The sequence below is a fragment of the Protopterus annectens genome, chromosome 1.part2 (genome assembly GCF_019279795.1).
Source record: "Protopterus annectens isolate FY-2018-M chromosome 1.part2, PAN1.0, whole genome shotgun sequence".
Classification (NCBI taxonomy): Eukaryota; Metazoa; Chordata; order Ceratodontiformes; family Protopteridae; genus Protopterus; species Protopterus annectens.
Window position 1 is genome coordinate 821,163,298 of NC_056727.1, and position 19,527 is coordinate 821,182,824.

Genomic DNA, 19,527 nt, shown 5'->3' on the forward strand with positions numbered 1-19,527 from the left:
ACATGGCAAAGAATGGAATGACCAGATGTAGATGTACAACTGTAGAGGTGTGTGTATAATATATACCCATACCTACATGGAGTGAAACCTCCCCCTCTCTGTAGTACAAATGTGTACATACAGAGACAGACTATAATTAAACACCCACATATACACAGACACCCATACATCTGTATGTCGTTAGACATATATATATATATATATATATATATATATATATATATATATATATATATATATATATATATATATATATATATATATATATATATATATATATATATATATATATATATATATATATATATATATATATATATGTATACATACAAATACAGATATATAAATATATATGTATATAGATATGTAGTAATATATGTTTATATGTGTGTAAAGATACAAATATATATAGCTAGGATATTAATTGAATTATGTATTTAAATCACATCTGTTAACCGGGTAAGTCTCGCTGAGCTTCTGGCTCATTTACAGCTGAGACCCAGGGAGAAAATCTCCTCAGGACTAGTAAACAGTTTGTTAAATAGTAGTATATAGCATATATATATATATATATATATATATAGATATAGATATAGATATTTATAAATATGATACACCAGTTAAGAATTACATATGTTCACAGGCCATGCCAATGGGGGTGGGGGTCCAATCAACAAACGTGTAACATGTAGCATCAACCCCCCCCCCCACCTAGACGGGTGAAACATACAAACACATGATACAAATAAACACACCACCGCTTCCCAGACCACAGGCAGGATACTACCAGTGGGAGAGACCTCCCAAGTCTAATTTTGAAACAAAAACATCAATGTCCCTTGTGGGACACCTAAAAAATGAATGATAATCAGAGTCAGTCCCTGTAACGATTTATCCAACCAGGCTGTATATGTACACTGACCAGTAGGTTGTGCAAGCCTGACGACCCATGGGTTGAGACAATGTACGACATAGGTTCCAACACGTGGAGAGTGGACAGTGTGTAATGGTGTGGTTAGACCCCACCTGCACCCACAGTAAGGATGGGTGCTGTAGAGGAGGGCCAGGTGGGGGAACTATGTGTATGCAATTATGGGCCTCGGTGTGCAGGTGTTGGATGGCGCAGTTGTATTCAGACTGCCCCGGGGATGTCAGTAATATTGTGAATTAGGCAGAGTTTACTCCCATACTTCTCAGCCGCTAAAAGCTAAACCACTGGACAGAACCTAAACCATTGGGGGGACAAATAGGGACAGAAAGCACATATTCCACTTACAACCTTAGAAAGCTGATAGAATAATAGGTTATGCATTAGCATGACATGTCTGAAGGATGTGGAGTTGTAAACCCAATTACTTGTCTGTATTTAATGGTGTCATTTCCCACGTATTTGCCAGACAGGTGCGGATTGTAAGAGGAACACACCAATATTATGAAGCAAACTCTGGACAGGCAGCGGATTCTGTACAGTCGACAGGCATGCTTCTGCCTAATGGGCAGCCATTCCCGATATGGTTTCCACCTCAGCACAGTCTAGTGTACATGGCAAAGTATGGTATAACCATATGTGCTGTTGCATTACCCACTACACAACACCTATGAACACATGGTCGCAACACCCCACTGTAGGCATGTAAGCCGATGTAATAGGCATCGCAAGGTATTATTGAAGTCCCCACCCAGGGGTGTGAGTGTCCAACGCAAACACCGAATGCAGTGCATATGCACAGCTGTTGTCGTAGACAACATGGCTAGCTGTAGACCTTCCCTGCAGCCATCCTGCACATCCCCAGATAATTCCCATACTAACACCCCCCCTTTTTACCCCATACACACCACGTACCTATCAGACCCTGTTGATTCCTCTTAATGTCTACGGGTACACGTAGGTGACACCCACTTCCCCCACTATATTGCCAGTATCTGGAACCCCAACCCACATGTAGTATCACAGCTGTCCCACATGACACATGTAACTAACACATGAAGGAACACCACAAGAACACCTGGAACAGCACAGGCTCACCACCTTGTGAAACCCTCCCCCCCACCTCACACTCTATACCACGACATCAACTAGTGATACTGACACCTTCTGTCCTGCCTTGCATACAAATCCCAACATACAACATACCTTCTCTATTTCTCCCCATCCAGTTATACCTATAGGCTACTATACAGTTACAATGTCACCCCCACTACCCACCTACCTACTCCCTAGCTATTCGCCTCTACTGTACCACACAGGTATGGAATATGTATTCTTACCCCGAATACCTACATGTAACCTATCCTGACCCGTGAAACAGGAATCCAACCTCACCTTAAACTGACCTTGGTCAACAGTCATACCTGACATGTAAACCTGACCTAAGCATGGATAATACAGTTTAATGTAAACTAAACATGTTTAATGGGGGAATGTAGCTATGTTATGTCTGTTACACTCTATGAATGTGATCACCCTAGTATTAATTGGGATACACAGCTGGGGTCAATGTGGAGCTCTACACCCCGGGTCACTGCTGACAATGGACAAGCATACAGTCCGAGTGTCCCGGTTGACAGTTGTGAACAAAATGCACAATGATGCGCATGTGTATGTGAGAGCAAGCGGGTGTAAGCCTGTTTGGCAGCAGGTATGCGAGTACCACACTGGTGAAGCAATGTAGAGGCTAACTGAGGGCAAGACGTCACAACCAAAGGTAAATAATGCTGTGCTACGTGCAACAAGCGCATACCCACCTACAAATGTTCTACAGTGCCTCAGTCACAGATGTTGTTGTGGCCATTAACAAAATAATTTGCACTGCCACGTTGAAAACCCTTGACTCTGCACACTGTAGTAGACATGAGTTCCACTTGGCCATGGCAGATACACATTCAGCTGCTGTGATCACAAACACATCATCCAGCACAGGCATCCAACAGTATAGGAAATGTATATAAGTGTGTAGATTAATGCCAGAACACTTGTCCATTACACAACCACAGTATTATGAGCAGTCTATGTGCAGCACAGAACAGTGCCTGTCCAATCATACTGTGAGAACAGTAGTCCTGCATAATACCGAAGGGAATAATGATATACAGTGCACAACGTGGGGGGGGGGCGTGTGAGCGTGCTTCATGCACAGTATGTCACACCTGGGGCACTGGTACCATGGAACCAGGAGATGAGGCTGGCCAGGTGTGTGAGCAAATTGATGCTACACAATACCCTGGCAGGATGCTACCAGTGGGAGAAACACTGTAGACCAGCTAGGTCTACACTTGACACAACAACAGGTCCGTCCGTGGCAGGATAAACCAACAGTTGTTGGTCACATTGATGTTACCACCAGTATCGGAGGAGGATCAGGGGAAGGCTGGTACGTACATGGACTAAACAGATGAGGAGCCTGCAAACACTTAGGTAGGGACAGTATACTGGAGGTGTACTGAGACGTGCAGAGAGGGAAATGTGTGGAAGTGTAGTATGGCAAGGCCAGCAACAGGGGAATGGATGGATGCTGTGTACATGGAGCTCAGGGGCCGAGAGAATATAACATGTGTATGTCATTATGGTAGCATATGCAAACGAAGCAAAACAGCAATAGTGTAGTGGCCAGAGCATCCGCCTAACGCACACGCATTCCCGGGTCGAGTCCCACTGCAGCACATCCTATTTTCCATGTGATATCCATATGTTACCTTCATTGTGCTGTATAACTGGCTAAGTAATGTCTATATTTGCACAGGAGTACTGCCTTAAATGCACATATGACGTGTCATACTGATGAAGGCACTAGTTAGCATGTGTAAGCGCATAACAGCAGTAGTACTCATGGATACGCAGTGGTAAGTGTGTGTACGTGTATTCGCGCGGGGGTAAGCATTGCCTACATAGATTGAGCTAAATAGATGCTAGCTGAGTATAAAGTAACGCAACCCAAGCTTAGCATTGCTTAGCTCTGTGCATACATGCACACACCCGTGTACGACTGCTCAAATGTCCCTAACTCACTCTGTATCCGACAGCTGGTGTTTTACCCTGAAACACAATATACATCCTGTGGAAGGGCCACACCCGGGACGCTGCACATCATACACTACGTGATTTACCATTAAACCATGACAGTTGTACATAACCACTCATTCCACATACATATCATCCAGCACAATCAGTCAACAGCACAGGGACTGTAGTAATAACACACCACACAACCTCTTAATGCATGAATCACAGACATAGTGCGGCATAATGTGGGTACATATAGGGATATCTGTCATATCCTGCTCTAATACACTTCAAACGTTGCAAGTTACATGGTTATATGTGGTAGAACACATATATTGCTGGAGACGATACGTCTGAAACACGTACATGTCTTCATGAATGACTGACTTCAGTCCTAAGGTCATCCATGTCAATTGCCAAGAGAATGAGGTACAGGCCACACATATAGGCCGAACATGCATGCACATATGGACAGCTATACATCTGTTAATGTAGAGAGATAGACAGCTATAGGTATATATATATATGTGTATGTATGACTCACAAATAACCATATAACAGCAATCATACAGAGATAGATTCATATGTTCAGTATATATATCCATATATATATATATATATATATATATATATATATATATATATATATATATATATATATATATATATATATATATATATATATATATCTACATACATACACACATATATATATGGATACATATATAGACCTATATCAATGTCCGGTTCTCTCCCTCTATGTATGGGGGTGTAATATATGTACTTATGCAGATATACATAAAAAAATATATATATATATATACAGACAGACGTGTATATGATTTCCACATGGGAACGGACTTCTGGCCCATTCCGTATGATATAACTGTCCATGAGCACAGTTAATGGGGGTGGGGGCACACATGAAGGACACCTGGTAATTACTGCAATGTAACCCCCCCATCCCTAATGGATATGCTGTGTAAACCAATATCCAGCACATGCAGTACTTGGCAGCAGGACCCACCACAACACAGCTACAATGCTCCAACAGTTATCCATGTCACCTGTACATGTCAGGCCAATATCTGTGACATATCATGCAGATACGCCATTGTACTGTAGGGAATGCACTATGTTGACGGGCTACACATTACAACGGTACAGATATGCACACGCATCCATACATTGATGATATAGATATATATATGATATATGGGATATATAGGTACATATACACAGGCAAAGGGTATTAGTAGCCATACATGTGTAGCAGTAGTGTGGATGTACTGGGTGGAATGTATATCCCCAGCCACAAGCCCTGTAACTAGTATCTGTGACATGTGTGGTGTGGCAATCAGCCCCACAAAGGGGATACTTACATTGCACATATACCCACTCACAGTTCAAAGGACATGACACGACACACAGGTATGTATACACAGACAACCTTTATTTGTGTACCATACAATAATGTATGCCATTTCTGACAGCACATGGCTGTTGATGTATATAACCAGTGATGTATGCAAGGCCCACACATAACAGTCGATGCAGTGTGGATATATATCATACTATGGTATCCAGGCTAAGCCCTTCAGTTTGTACAACATTTAACAACGGATTTGCCTGCACAATACGTAACAGTCAACAATATCAGATGTAGTTCAGCAGCCTCCAATTACACCCTGTAGTAAAGGCTTTACTTGTGGTAATGTCAATGTATCTGTCACATGTATGGTCCCTGGCCAAAAAATGTTGTGGGTGTCCACGCTATGACTGGGATGATAGTAGGAATGCTAGCAATGGTGAATGATAGACCATTACCTAACAACCCATACCCGTATCACAGCAGGAGAAAGGCTGCCATATATGTGGAGGACAGAGGCAGGAATGCAGGGCCATACCCGCAATATTGCAGTAACACACCCTGGAATATGCTGGTGTTACAGGATGTCTGGCAACATACACTTATGCAGGAATACATCAGGTAGGATATAGCCATGTACTGCTAGCATGCAACACACACACTGCCAGTGTAATATCCGACAATGGACCTGTGTGGTGGACAGACAACACATGATAGGCACACCTCTGTCCAGTTAAAGGATGGCCCACAGTAGTGAGCTATGCAGACAGACTGCAGTCCAAGGTAAACTAGTATGTATACACACACACACCCTGTAACACTAGTACTATGCATAACATTACACCACTCTACTCACAGTCTGTCTGTATGTCCTGATCCTCCTACATATATGTGGCTGCCCCAAGTGTGCAGGTACTCCTGTAAGAGATATTGCTACCTGATGTCTGTAACATTGATGCCCACACACAGGAAGGATGTCCATCACACAGGGAATGTACAGGGAGTACGCCCACATGATGTAGGGATTCATAGTGGGTGGTTGCTATGACAGTGGTAACTGGAAGTACTACACGTGTAGTTTTATATATATATATATATATATATATATATATATATATATATGGCTATCTGGATATGTACAAGTCCATATCATCCCACCATATGTCCTGGACATGGAGTGTGCCCTACCCCAGCCCCTATAGTCCCAATGTAGTAGTGCAGGGGGATGTCTGCTATGTATAGCTGGTATATTAGTGGACATTTGCTACTGTCATTGGGATTGTTGTCACAGACACGGTGTGTGTGGAAGGTGACATATGCTCATAACATGTGTGCCATTGGCTAGTGGCAGACATCCTAAGGTTATCATGGTACAGTGCCTGCATATAAACTAGGCTAGACAGCCATGTCACAGCACAGGGTAGGCTACACCTGTGTGACAGTGCATAACCACAACCAATGTGAACACAGCCACAGCCACATATGGTACACTAGCATACTAGTAAAGTATATGGACTATCTGTCCTACACCATCCTCATATGTGCCATTCACAGCATGACCCTACATATACTGGGCTGCTACACAGTCCAGTCTGATAGCTGTCTGTGGTATGGGAGATGTGTGTGTATGACCCTACATACATGTAAGGTAATATGGTACCATACAGTGAGACAGCATGTAACAACAGATAGAAGGGGAGCTAGGACAATGACATCTACCACAGTCTGTACACAGGCCCCAGTACATATGAACAATACACATACTGCCGACATTCACCATCACTACACAGCCCTCAGTACTGTACAAACATCCACAGGATTTCCAAGGTATGGCATTAAGTGTAACCCCTACTGTACATGACATGTGTAGCACTCTGATATATCACTGACGTGTTATCACATATGTTTACACTGTTTACGGTGTACAGCACATATGCACCACTTCATGCACGACATATGTACAAAGGTCGACAGAGGTGTGGCTGACAGCACATACACAGGTCCAGTATAGAAATGCCGCTGTGATACCCTCATTAATCTACCATTGTAACGGGGTTTGTTGCAACATATGTCCAATGAGGGATATGTAGTCAGTAACTGTCATGGCCTTCACCATCGACAGACTGCATTCCTCACAGTACCTTCTGCAATCCATGAATAGCTGCATCGTGGTTAACACATGACACTAAAGGCACAACACTGCCCAGTCTGCAGATGAGCCTGCAGATGGGGATTCCTGATATACATGGAACTGACACCCGACAGCTATGTAGTGCTATTACAGTTCGATGCTGTTATTGGATGCGCCACATGGGTTATCTGGTGGGGAGCACTCAGAACATATATGTGATGGTGAGTGACATCTGCTACAGGGATACGGTAGATATACAGTAGGTGACGTACACATGCCTGTCTGCATGAACAAGTGCCAGCATCAGCACAGGCATAATCACACAGGGATGCGCACACATTAACACACTTGGCAGGACCAGGAGTGCAACCTGTCACTAGTGGGATTGCCACGACACATCAATGTGCAGGGAACACATGCACCACACGGGTGATATGGAGGTCGTATGGACAGTAAGTATGAGGGGGTGTCAGACATAAGGCGGCATGCTCCACTGTGCCCTGGGGGGAGTAGTGCATGTGGATGTGGACATACGCACCATACAACACACACACGAACACACAGGGTCCAGTTCAGACATGCATGTGTGCATGTCTGCACGGGTGTATGTTGGCCAACAGTGCCAGCAGGCTTTACAAGGGTAGGCGATGGGTATACCTTGGCATCAGCCCACATGACAATGGTCTGCATTGTGGCACAGGCCTTTAGCTTCTGCATTTGCCCGCACAGGTGGGTACTGCATCCGTCTTCCAGGCACCTGGGTGACCATTGTGTGTGGCCAGTGCTGTGCATCACTTGCCATGTATGTGTTCCCTAGTCCCTGACATGGATGGTGTCTAGGATGTGCACACATCCCACATGCATGTACAGCGACATGTGGAACTGTACCTGGGGTGTCTGGGCCATACTGTGAACACAACTCATCATCAGATGTGCCAGTCTTGCCCATGTGTGGCAGGGAGTGGTACTGGTCAGCAGACTTACCCTGCACCACATTGATGGCATGCTAACAGCATTTCCTGATGTCAGTGTCATCTGTCCATACATGCCATGTTGTCAGGCATGGTATGTCTGTTGCGAGTCACATGTGAAGGTACAGTGGGGTTGCTAACTGTGATTGGCAGGCCTTGATGTCACATGTATGGGTATGGCTTTGCACCCCAGCCTCTCATCCATTTAATCTGTTATCCCTGTATGGTTGACATTGTGACATATAGTAGGGCCACCATAAATGAAATTAGCAAGACCCCTCTGCATTGCCCACAGGTGTCACAGACTCACAACCACCTCTACACAGGATACGAGTTACAAACACACACACACACTCACACACACACACACACACACACACACACACACACACACACACACACACACACGCACACACACACACACACACCTGTAATGGCAGGGAGTAGAACTCCTACCTAGCTGGTTTACTACACTACAGCACTACACAGTTATATTACGTGCCACGGACATTACTGAAGTTCATCTTCCCCAAAGGTATATTTCACAATTAATGATATCAGCAGGACTACCAAAGCAGGGCATTTGTAATGTACTGCAAGTGAGTAGCCTATAATGCATTGCTCCATACACAGACACTGAGACACACACATCACATCTGGAACTGGCATGGATGGAGATGGAACACTACCACCGTTCTAAATCACACTACAGCAGTATGCAGTTACAGAACGTGCTACGGCGATTACTGGGCTATCAATTTCCCAGAGGTTTACTTCTAGATGAGTGACATTGGCAGCCTTGGCAAAGTAGTGTATTTGTATTGTATGGAGTGTGAGTAGCCTAAAAAGCATTGCTTTCTACCCAGTCAGACACAACACACACATACTCACACACAATTGCCAGGGCTGGGGCTTGAACACCTACCTAACTAGTTTATCACACTACAGCAGTACGCAGTTACAGGATGCGCCACGGCGATTACTGGGCTATCAATTTCCCAGAGGTGTACTTCTAGATGAGTGACATCAGCAACCTTGGCAAAGTAGTGTATTCGTATTGTATGGAGTGTGAGTAGCCTAATAAGCATTGCTCTCTACCCAGTCAGACACACACACAGACTCACACACAAACACACACAGTTGCCAGGGCTGGTGCTCGAACATCTACCTAATTAGTTTATTACACTACAGCAGTATGCAGTTACAGGACATGCCACGGCGATTACTGGGCTATCAGTTTCCCAGAGGTGCACTTCTAGATGTGTGATATCAACAGCCTTGGCAAAGTAGTGTATTTGTATTGTCTGGAGTGTGAGTAGCCTAAAAAGCATTGCTCTCTACCCAGTCAGACACACACACAGACACACACAGTTGCCAGGGCTGGGGTTCAAACACCTCCCTAACTAGTTTTCCACACTACAGCAGTTACAGGACCAGCCACAGCGATTACGGAGCTATCATGTTCCCAGAGGTGTACTTCTAGGTGAGTGACATCAGCAGCCTTGCCAAAATTTAATTTATGTATTGCATGGAGTGTGAGTAGCCTAACAAGAATTTCACTCTACACAGTCAGAGGCAGACAGGCACACACACAAACACACACTCACACAATTGACAGGTCTGGGGTTAGTACTACCACCTAACTACTCCGTCACTACAGCAGTACACAGTTATGGGACGCACCATGCATTTTACTGAGCTATAGCTCTCCCAAAGGTGTAATTCACAATGGGTGACCTCAGCAGGCTTGTCATACTACTACTATGGGGAGGGCAGTGTGTGCAGGGGCCATACCCCATTCATATAGGGGTTGACATGCCACATGCGTGCACACACAGGGTCATATGTCACAGGTGTGTGTATACAGCTACTAGATGGCTGCTTCCTTGTACAGTCTTGTTGCACAGCTGGCACGTGCACCACATAGTCTGTCATGCTGACAGGTACTGGTGACTAGTATCTGCAGTGGGTTACATCTGCACTTCATGTGTTGGAGGCCCTTAGGCTGTGTGCCAGTTGGGACAGGCCCGCATGGCTCCTTGTCACAGTCACCCTCTTCCACACATCTATGCCCATGTGCCTGTGGCTTATTATAGTGTGTTGTCCTTACATATTTGTCTGCATTCCTATACACTGTGTTTGCAAGGCAGGAGTGGTGCATACTGACATATGTTAACTCTTAGAACTGCAACTTCCAGATATGTCTCATCCACTGGTGTTTGCAGACATGGCCTTCATGTGTTTAAGTGTGTGAGCATGCCCAGTATGGCCATCTGTGTTGCATGTGTGGACCACGTCCAGGTTGTTTGTACTGCGGTGCTGACCTTTTGTTGTACACCAATGGGTAGCATGCTGTGTCTGTAGGGTATCCATCGGTCATTTGCCATTGACTGTTGCTACATTTCTGCATAGCGGGGGGGGGGGACACCTGACTGTTTCTACTGTTCTACACAGGAGTGAGGGGGGCACACCTGACTGTTACTCTATGTGTACATTGGATGTGGGGGGGGGGCGCACCTGACACTTGTACACATTTGCTAGGACTGTACTGGTAAGTAAGGTACTTAATTTCCATCTGTAGTCTTACCTATCCTGCTGGCTAGGGCTTACCAGTGTAGTACAGATCCTAGCTTTGTTTACCTACATATTAGTGTCTGACTTCCTAGTCTTCCCAACTTACATCCAACTGCCTGGCCTGCTGTGGTCTGTCTGTGTAGGCCTGGGGAAGGGGTTAACCATAGGGCACATTCGGAGGCCATAGTACAGCATTTGTTTGTGTTTGTCTTCACCTGTCCTGCTGGCTGATACTGTTGCTGGGTATGTGATCCTTTCTGACTGGTATGTGTGGCTCTTATGGACACCCCTGTCGCTCAGGCCATTTTCTGCAGTGGATTTTGTCACCCTTTGTAGTACTGGCTACTACGGTGACTCCAGTATGTGTTACAGATCTCATGCTGCCACTATAGGTGTCTAGTCTCTGCTGCCTTGATATCCGGCCACCCATTTCCCTTTCATGTTCACATCCATACCATAGCTACAGGTAAAAACACATTCTACTCCGTTTGACAATTGGTAGGTTGACTGACTGGTAACATGAGGGTGTGTCGGACTTGAGGATGGTGCTGGAGGGATGCCTATGTCGGATGCACATAGCACACTCCCTATACATAGTTAGACACAGGTAGTGTCATGTTTGGTATTCCTTATACTGTCTGTGCAAGTCAGAGAGAGGTGTCATTCCCTGGGGCCCTACTGTGTCAGTGCATATGCTATGCATTGCCTCTTTGCCAAGGCCTACATTCTGCCTACTGGAGCAGGCTCAGGTTGTTCCTCCTCCAAATCACTCTGTACCTGTACAGGCCTTGGCAATGGTGGGGGACTGTGTGGCCCTGTCCCATGCTGTTCCTGCTGCAGCTGTTTCCACAGGATCATACTGTATAGCATAGCACATACCATTACTATTTGAGTACATGTAGCTGGTGAATACTGCAGGACTCCACCAGATGTGTCCAGACACTGGAACTGTGACCTGAGCATCCAAACACACACTCTATTATATGTCTGGCCTGTGCGTGTGCATCATTATGGCATTGCTGTTCAAGTGTGTGTGTGTTTCTGATGGGTGTCATCAGCCACGGCTCCAGTGGGTACCCAGCATCCCCCACTAGGTGACCATAGGGGACGTCCACATCGGCAAATCTGTGATACAGCTGCATCAGTTGCCATATGTATGAATCGTCATAGCTTCCAGGGCAGCCAGCACACACATTCAATATAATGCCCTGGGCATCACATATGACCTGGCAGTTGATGGAGGGGATGCCCCTGCTGTTGATGTTGGCCCTACCCTGCTCACTGGGTGGTGCTTTGATGCATACGTGCATGCAGTCTATAGCACCCTCTACACTAGGGTAGTTAGCTATTTGGTGGAAGAGATGCATATTGCAGGTCAACACCTCATGTGTGTTGAGGAAATATACGTGTTCACTGGCATGTGCTAACATGGTATCCAGGAATTGGTGGAATACTCTGGATGCTGATGCCTGTGAGATGCCCATATTATCCCCAGTTGTAGTTTGGGAGGTATCTGTGGCTAGTATACCTAGGCCTACATATACCTTGGAATCCACTGGGATGGGTTCCCCTCAGCCAGTGTGGTGCGTCAGGTGTGGGTGCATAGCTCAACGATTTGCAGTAGGATGTCTCTGTCCACCCCATAGTGCTCTACTATGTCCAGCTCAAGTAGCCCCTGGTAGGTTACCCTGGGTCTGTACACTCTTCTCTGTCTCCTCACTGTGGATTGTTCAGCAGCATTGACATTCTCACCACCCTCAGCCTCTTGCACATTTTGTCCTATGTTGCCTGCTGCAGCCCTTCTCATTTTGTAGGTTTAGTTTTAAAATTTCCACGCTTGTATACACCGGTGGTGTAGAGTGTGAAAAGCAGCGGGGTATGTGTTTGCTTGGTTTATAGTGGTGTTCTGGGCTGGGCTGGTCTGCTTCCTGTGTAATTAGCTGATTCTGATACATTTCACCTGGCAGCTCAACTAGGTCTCCTTGATTACCTTCCTACTGCTGTTTTCCCTTCCCATTGCCTCCCTGTTTAGGCCTGTGTGCACGCCACATGAATGGAGTGCTCAAATGTGCATGGAGCTGCTTTTTCCTGGTTTAACTTCCTTTTTCTTCCTGTACAACCCAGTGTGTGGCATGCACACCCGCTTACACTTTGTAAAGAGTGCTAGGCAGATTTAGACACACCCCTAGCTTAGCTGTGCTACACTAGGAGCAATCCCATGCCACAGGTCTCCAATCCACTTGCAGTATGCCTGACACACTCCCCCATGATGTCACCTATATCCTAGTCCTGCACCCAGCTATTTATACTCTTACACTCTTGGGACCTGCCTCACACCCTGGGAAAATCTGGGATTCACTAACCCTTCCCTCATTTGCATAGGATTGCCTGCTAATGCATAGTTACATGTCCCACACTGAGCCTCCCCCCTTAGCAACCATTACGCACTGGCCAGGTTGTCTTCTGACTGCCATTGACTTGCATGGCAGAATACTGATTTTAGTTAGAATGCTTATTTTAGGTTTATTTTATTAATTTCCTCCCGATCCCATTTGCGTGTCACTGCCCTATGCTTAACCAGGTGAGATCGGCGAGGATAAAATTAAACGTTGTTTTATTTTTGTCTTTTACTTTTTGTAATGCCAATAGCCTTCTACTTGGACATTGACATGCTTCTTCAATGATATTCAGCCTTTATTTGGAGCTGTCATGGCTCTGTTTTGTAGATTGCTGAACTGTACTCGGTTACTAACCGAGTACATTTCTGCACACTGCACTCGTCCTGCATGGATGGCTGTCAGCTTCCTGCATCGCATATTACCCTCATTTGCATGGTTTTCACCTGCAAATGAGGGTAATTTGCATACAGGAGCTTGGTCCGTGCAGGATTAGCCTAAGAGCTCATGTGCACGTCCCGGGAGCTCGTTGCTGGATCACACATCGGCCATATTGACGAAAATAGCTCTTAAACTAACCGTGCACACTATAATGGGCTTCGTAAATCCGGGGATAGATCTTTCCATTATCAGACAGCATATCACTATAAAATTAGAAAGACTGATTACCTACTACAGACAGTAACAAGTGCCCAAGCCTTGTTACTGCACAGAAAACACAAAGATCTGAGGTACCATTTTTTTTTTTCATTTCAGAACTACTTGAGTTAAAGGGCATTAAACAGCTCTGATCAAAGATTAGACTGCTGAAAACAACCACATTGCCAAGCAGTAAACCTGACATACAGTTTGTGATTCTGTTCCATATTCACTTTAAGGGTTACTTACGTATGGCATTATTAAGGCTTACAGTTTTATTTCTAGTCAAGACTAGTTGGACTTTTCCATCTGGTAGATTTTGTGTTAAATATTTTGCTTGTCTTACATCTATCTATCTTTCAACCTACCTCTTTCTAATAACCACAGTTTTATCCTTCATTCTACTTGCTTGCAGCCAACCTCTACCTTCACTTCCTCCAGCTATAATCATTATTTTATTTATTTTTTTTTATATACATAGAGCAGGAAAGGCCACCAAAGGAGTAAAAAGATAAGCTATATTACCTTAGCTCGTCTACCTACTTGAAAAAAAAAACACACACAGACACAATTTATACTAAAATAAACAAGGGGAGAGGAACAGATGAAAAAAATGCCCACAAGCATGCAAAAAAGGATACATCCATCAGAGCTTGACATCCAGCTGCTATCCTGGGAAGAGGTAAATGAGATCTGAGGTAACTCTGTACAAAGAAAGATGCGATAGGTGGGGGAGATGGACTTTGGGGGCTGAAGTCTTTCAAAATAGCCAGTCTCAAACCGAGTCGGATCTGACATTCTGAGTCCAGTTGGAAAAGACAACATTTGTTCTAATAGTTAACATCTCCCTTCACCCCAGGAAGGGAGCAGCACTGGTTTTCAAAACCAATACCTCATTAGGGAAGAGCACCAGTGTACAAACCATTACCTCATTAGGTAATAGTACCAGTGTACAAACAATTACCTTATTAGGGAATAGTACCAGTGTACAACCATTACCTCATTATGGAATAGTACCAGTGTACAAACCATTACCTCATTAGGGAATAGTACCAGTGTACAAACCATTACCTCATAAGGGAATAGTACCAGTGTACAACCATTACCTCATCAGGTAATAGTACCAGTGTACAAACCATTACCTCATTAGGTAATAGTACCAGTGTACAAACCATTACCTCATTAGGGAATAGTACCAGTGTACAAACCATTACCTCATAAGGGAATAGTACCAGTGTACAACCATTACCTCATCAGGTAATAGTACCAGTGTACAAACCATTACCTCATTAGGTAATAGTACCAGTGTACAAACCATTACCTTATTAGGGAATAGTACCAGTGTACAAACCATTACCTAATTAGGTAATAGTACCAGTGTACAAACCATTACCTCATTAGGTAATAGTACCAGTGTACAAACCATTACCTCATTAGGAATAGTACCAGTGTACAACCATTACCTCATTATGGACTAGTACCAGTGTACAAACCATTACCTCATTAAGTAATAGTACCAGTGTACAAACCATTATCTCATTAGGGAAGAGCACCAGTGTACAACCATTACCTCATCAGGTAATAGTACCAGTGTACAAACCATTACCTCATTACGTAATAGTACCAGTGTACAAACCATTACCTCATTAGGGAAGAGCACCAGTGTACAACCATTAACTCATCAGGTAATAGTACCAGTGTACAAACCATCACCTCATTAGGTAATAGCACCAGTGTACAAACCATTACCTTATTAGGGAATAGTACCAGTGTACAAACCATTACCTCATTAGGTAATAGTACCAGTGTACAACCATTACCTCATTATGGAATAGTACCAGTGTACAAACCATTACCTCATTAGGAATAGTACCAGTGTACAACCATTACCTCATTATGGAATAGTACCAGTGTACAAACCATTACCTCATTAGGGAATAGTACCAGTGTACAAACCATTACCTCATTAGGTAATAGTATCAGTGTACAAACCATTACCTCATTAAGGAACAGTACCAGTGTACAAACCATTATCTCATTAGGTAATAGTACCAGTGTACAGACCATTACCTCATTACGTAATACAAACCATTACCTCATTAGGGAAGAGCACCAGTGTACAACCATTACCTCATCAGGTATTAGTACCAGTGTACAAACCATCACCTCATTAGGTAATAGTACCAGTGTACAAACCATTACCTCATTAGGGAATAGTACCAGTGTACAAACCATTACCTCATTAGGGAATAGTACCAGTGTACAAACCATTACCTAATTAGGGAATAGTACCAGTGTACCAACCATTACCTCATTAGGGAATAGTAGCAGTGTACAACCATTACCTCATTAGGAAATAGTACCAGTGTACAAACCACATTTGGAAATATTACCAGTGTACAAACCATTACCTCATTAGGGAATAGTACCAGTGTACAAACCATTACCTTATTAGGTAATAGTACCAGTGTACAACCATTACCTCATTAGGGAATAGTACCAGTGTACAACCATTACCTCATTAGGGAATAGTACAAGTGTACAACCATTACCTCATTAGGGAATAGTAGCAGTGTATAAACCATTACCTCATTAGGTAATAGTACCAGTGTACAAACCATTCCCCCATTAGGGAACAGTACCAGTGTACAAACCATTACCTCATTAGGGAATAGTACCAGTATACAAACCATTACCTCATTAGGGAATAGTACCAATGTACAACCATTACCTCATTAGGGAATAGTAGTAATGTATAAACCATTACCTGATTAGCTAATAGTACCAGTGTACAAACCATTGCCCCATTAGTGAATAGTACCAGTGTACAAACCATTACCTCATTAGGGAATAGTACCAGTATACAAACCATTACCTCATTAGGGAATAGTACCAGTGTACAAACCATTACCTCATTAGGGAATAGTACCAGTATACAACCATTACCTCATTAGGGAATAGTACCAGTGTACAAACCATTACTTCATTAGGGAATAGTACCAGTGTACAAACCATTACCTCATTACGGAACAGTACCAGTGTACAAACCATTACCTCATTAGGGAATAGTACCAGTGTACAAACCATTACCTCATTAGGGAATAGTACCAGTGTACAAACCATTACCTCATTAGTGAATAGTACCAGTGTACAAAACCATTATTCCATTATGATTTCTAGAATTATCCTGGCCTAAATCACGCCAAACACCACTATCATATGCAACCTCAACAGAATTTGGTCTTTACAATGTTTGGAACATATGCAGCCAAACAAGGATCTAATAAAGCACACCTAGTAGGTGAACAAAAACTCTTCAACTTTTAGGGCTAAGTAATCACTACTGTTATGTTAACTCATTTCATCCGAGTGATGTCTCCAGGTGCATCTACAGTTAACTCCTACTGACGGCTCTAGGCATCAAATACTGCTTGTTCATATTTGCATAAATAATTCCCAAACTGTGCTATGTGCAAAGTTTTAAAATATTTCATCTTAAAGCTTACATAGTGGCAAACTCAACTGCATTAATAATTGACCTCTGTCTAATGCGGGTAAATCGATATTAACTGTTGCCTTTATAACATTAATTTATACAGATATAATTTTCACATTTTTCTAAATATCTCAACAACCAAGTAACACAGACAGAATTCCTTAGCCTCATATGAAAACTCTCAGCTAGATGAATATAATGCTGCTGACAGTATATATGTAACTTGGGTGGTTGCCGAGATATTGTAAGTTGTTTATAAAGTATTGCAAATGTAATACTTACTGTGTTTATTGTGACTTATAAAATTCAATTTAAGACCTAGAACCTATAGGATACTACCACTGTAAAAATAGTTTGTGCTGAAGCGTTTGCTATTTATACTTCTTTCATAACTCCTATGCTTCCAAAGATATGAGCATTTGTTTGAAATGTGAGGACATAATTTGATTCTGTCAGAAGGGTTGGGTTCCGCCTATTGGAAGTTACAGTGCAAATTTCTGAGCTCCATCAGAGTGAATAAGTTAAGAAAGGTCTGACACAGGTTTAATTAAAAAAAATTAAAAAATTAAACTCCGGTAAAAGATGATCTACTATTTTCATGGCATTAATCAGCCAATATTTTTGAGTTTTACTACTCTCTGTGTTTTCAATCACAGGATACCCTGGGAAAACAGGATCTGTCCAACTGTTGATGAAAAATTAGAATACAGTTGATAGTAATAGACTGATAGAGTGTGCTCTAAAGAAATAACAAGAGACTTGCAGGATGACACACAAATATTCTGAATCCACCCACTCAACCTTCATCCTGTAAAATAAAACAATTATATATGCACAAAAGTTTTGATAATGAGAGCAATCTCGAATATACAATAATTATAAAAAGGTAGGCCTATTTAGCAATGAAATAGTATACACAATAAGATTGTTATTGCTTGTGGTTAAATATAGAAACAACAACAACTACACTGGCTGGAACTTCCTAACAAGATTATCTATCAACAACTCTTAATTGCACATAAAATTTTATATCAACCTTCAAAAACACCAGCTCTTAGCAACCTCTTGACTCCCTATAAAAATTTAAAACAACTACGCTCCTCCTAAAAGCTAACAGTTAACATTACCAGAATTTCAAACTCTGCAGGGAACTGCCTTTTCTCCAACTCAGTTGGCAAAATATGGAATAACCTTCCCTTACATATCTCCTCTCTAGCCACTTTTCCTTTCTTTAAGAAACAACTTCTTTCACATCTGAACAATTTCTGGCTCTGCTCTTGTACCAATCCAGACTAACCTACTTTCATCTTTCAACTATATTTGTATTTATTTAACACTCCATTCTTTCTCTCTAATCACAAATAACTTTATGATTCTATTGTTACCACTGTTGTAAATTACATAATTAGTATGACATAGTTGGTATTATTTGTTTTTTGTTAGATTTGCATTACCTGACCTGAACTAATATCCTTGTATTTGGCTCTTTGCCTATATCACATGTGATTATTTTACATGTATTTCTATAACCATGCTTTAATCTGTGGAGCTTTTCTCCCCGGGCCTCCACTGAAAATGGACAACAATCCAGTTGGACTAGCCCGGTCAACAAATGTAAAATAAATAAAATAAATAAATAAATAAATAATTTTTTTTTTATTCATTTGAAAACCAATTATAAAGTAAGATATGTAGTAATGTAAAACAAAGGAGCTGGGAAAACAGTTGTGATGAGGAAAGACCAACTAAAACTGAAAGGATTAGTAGCAAGAAAGCACAACCAGTCGGGGAGCTTCAACTACAGCCAACTAAATGGGTAATTTTGGAAACCATATGCAAATTAGTATCAAGAAAACACAGTCAATCGAGGAGCTTCAGTTAAAAGGCTACTAGGAAAACCAATCTCAGAAACTTATCCTCCCACGTCCCATTGCTGAAATTAGGACAAAAG

General features: G+C 42.7%; 1 protein-coding gene across 1 annotated transcript in view; it reads right to left on the minus strand.

Moving 5' to 3' along the window:
- Positions 1 to 19,527, minus strand: part of RYR2 (ryanodine receptor 2) — a 6,224,161-nt gene that overhangs the window by 1,743,232 nt on the left and 4,461,402 nt on the right. The window lies entirely within an intron of this gene.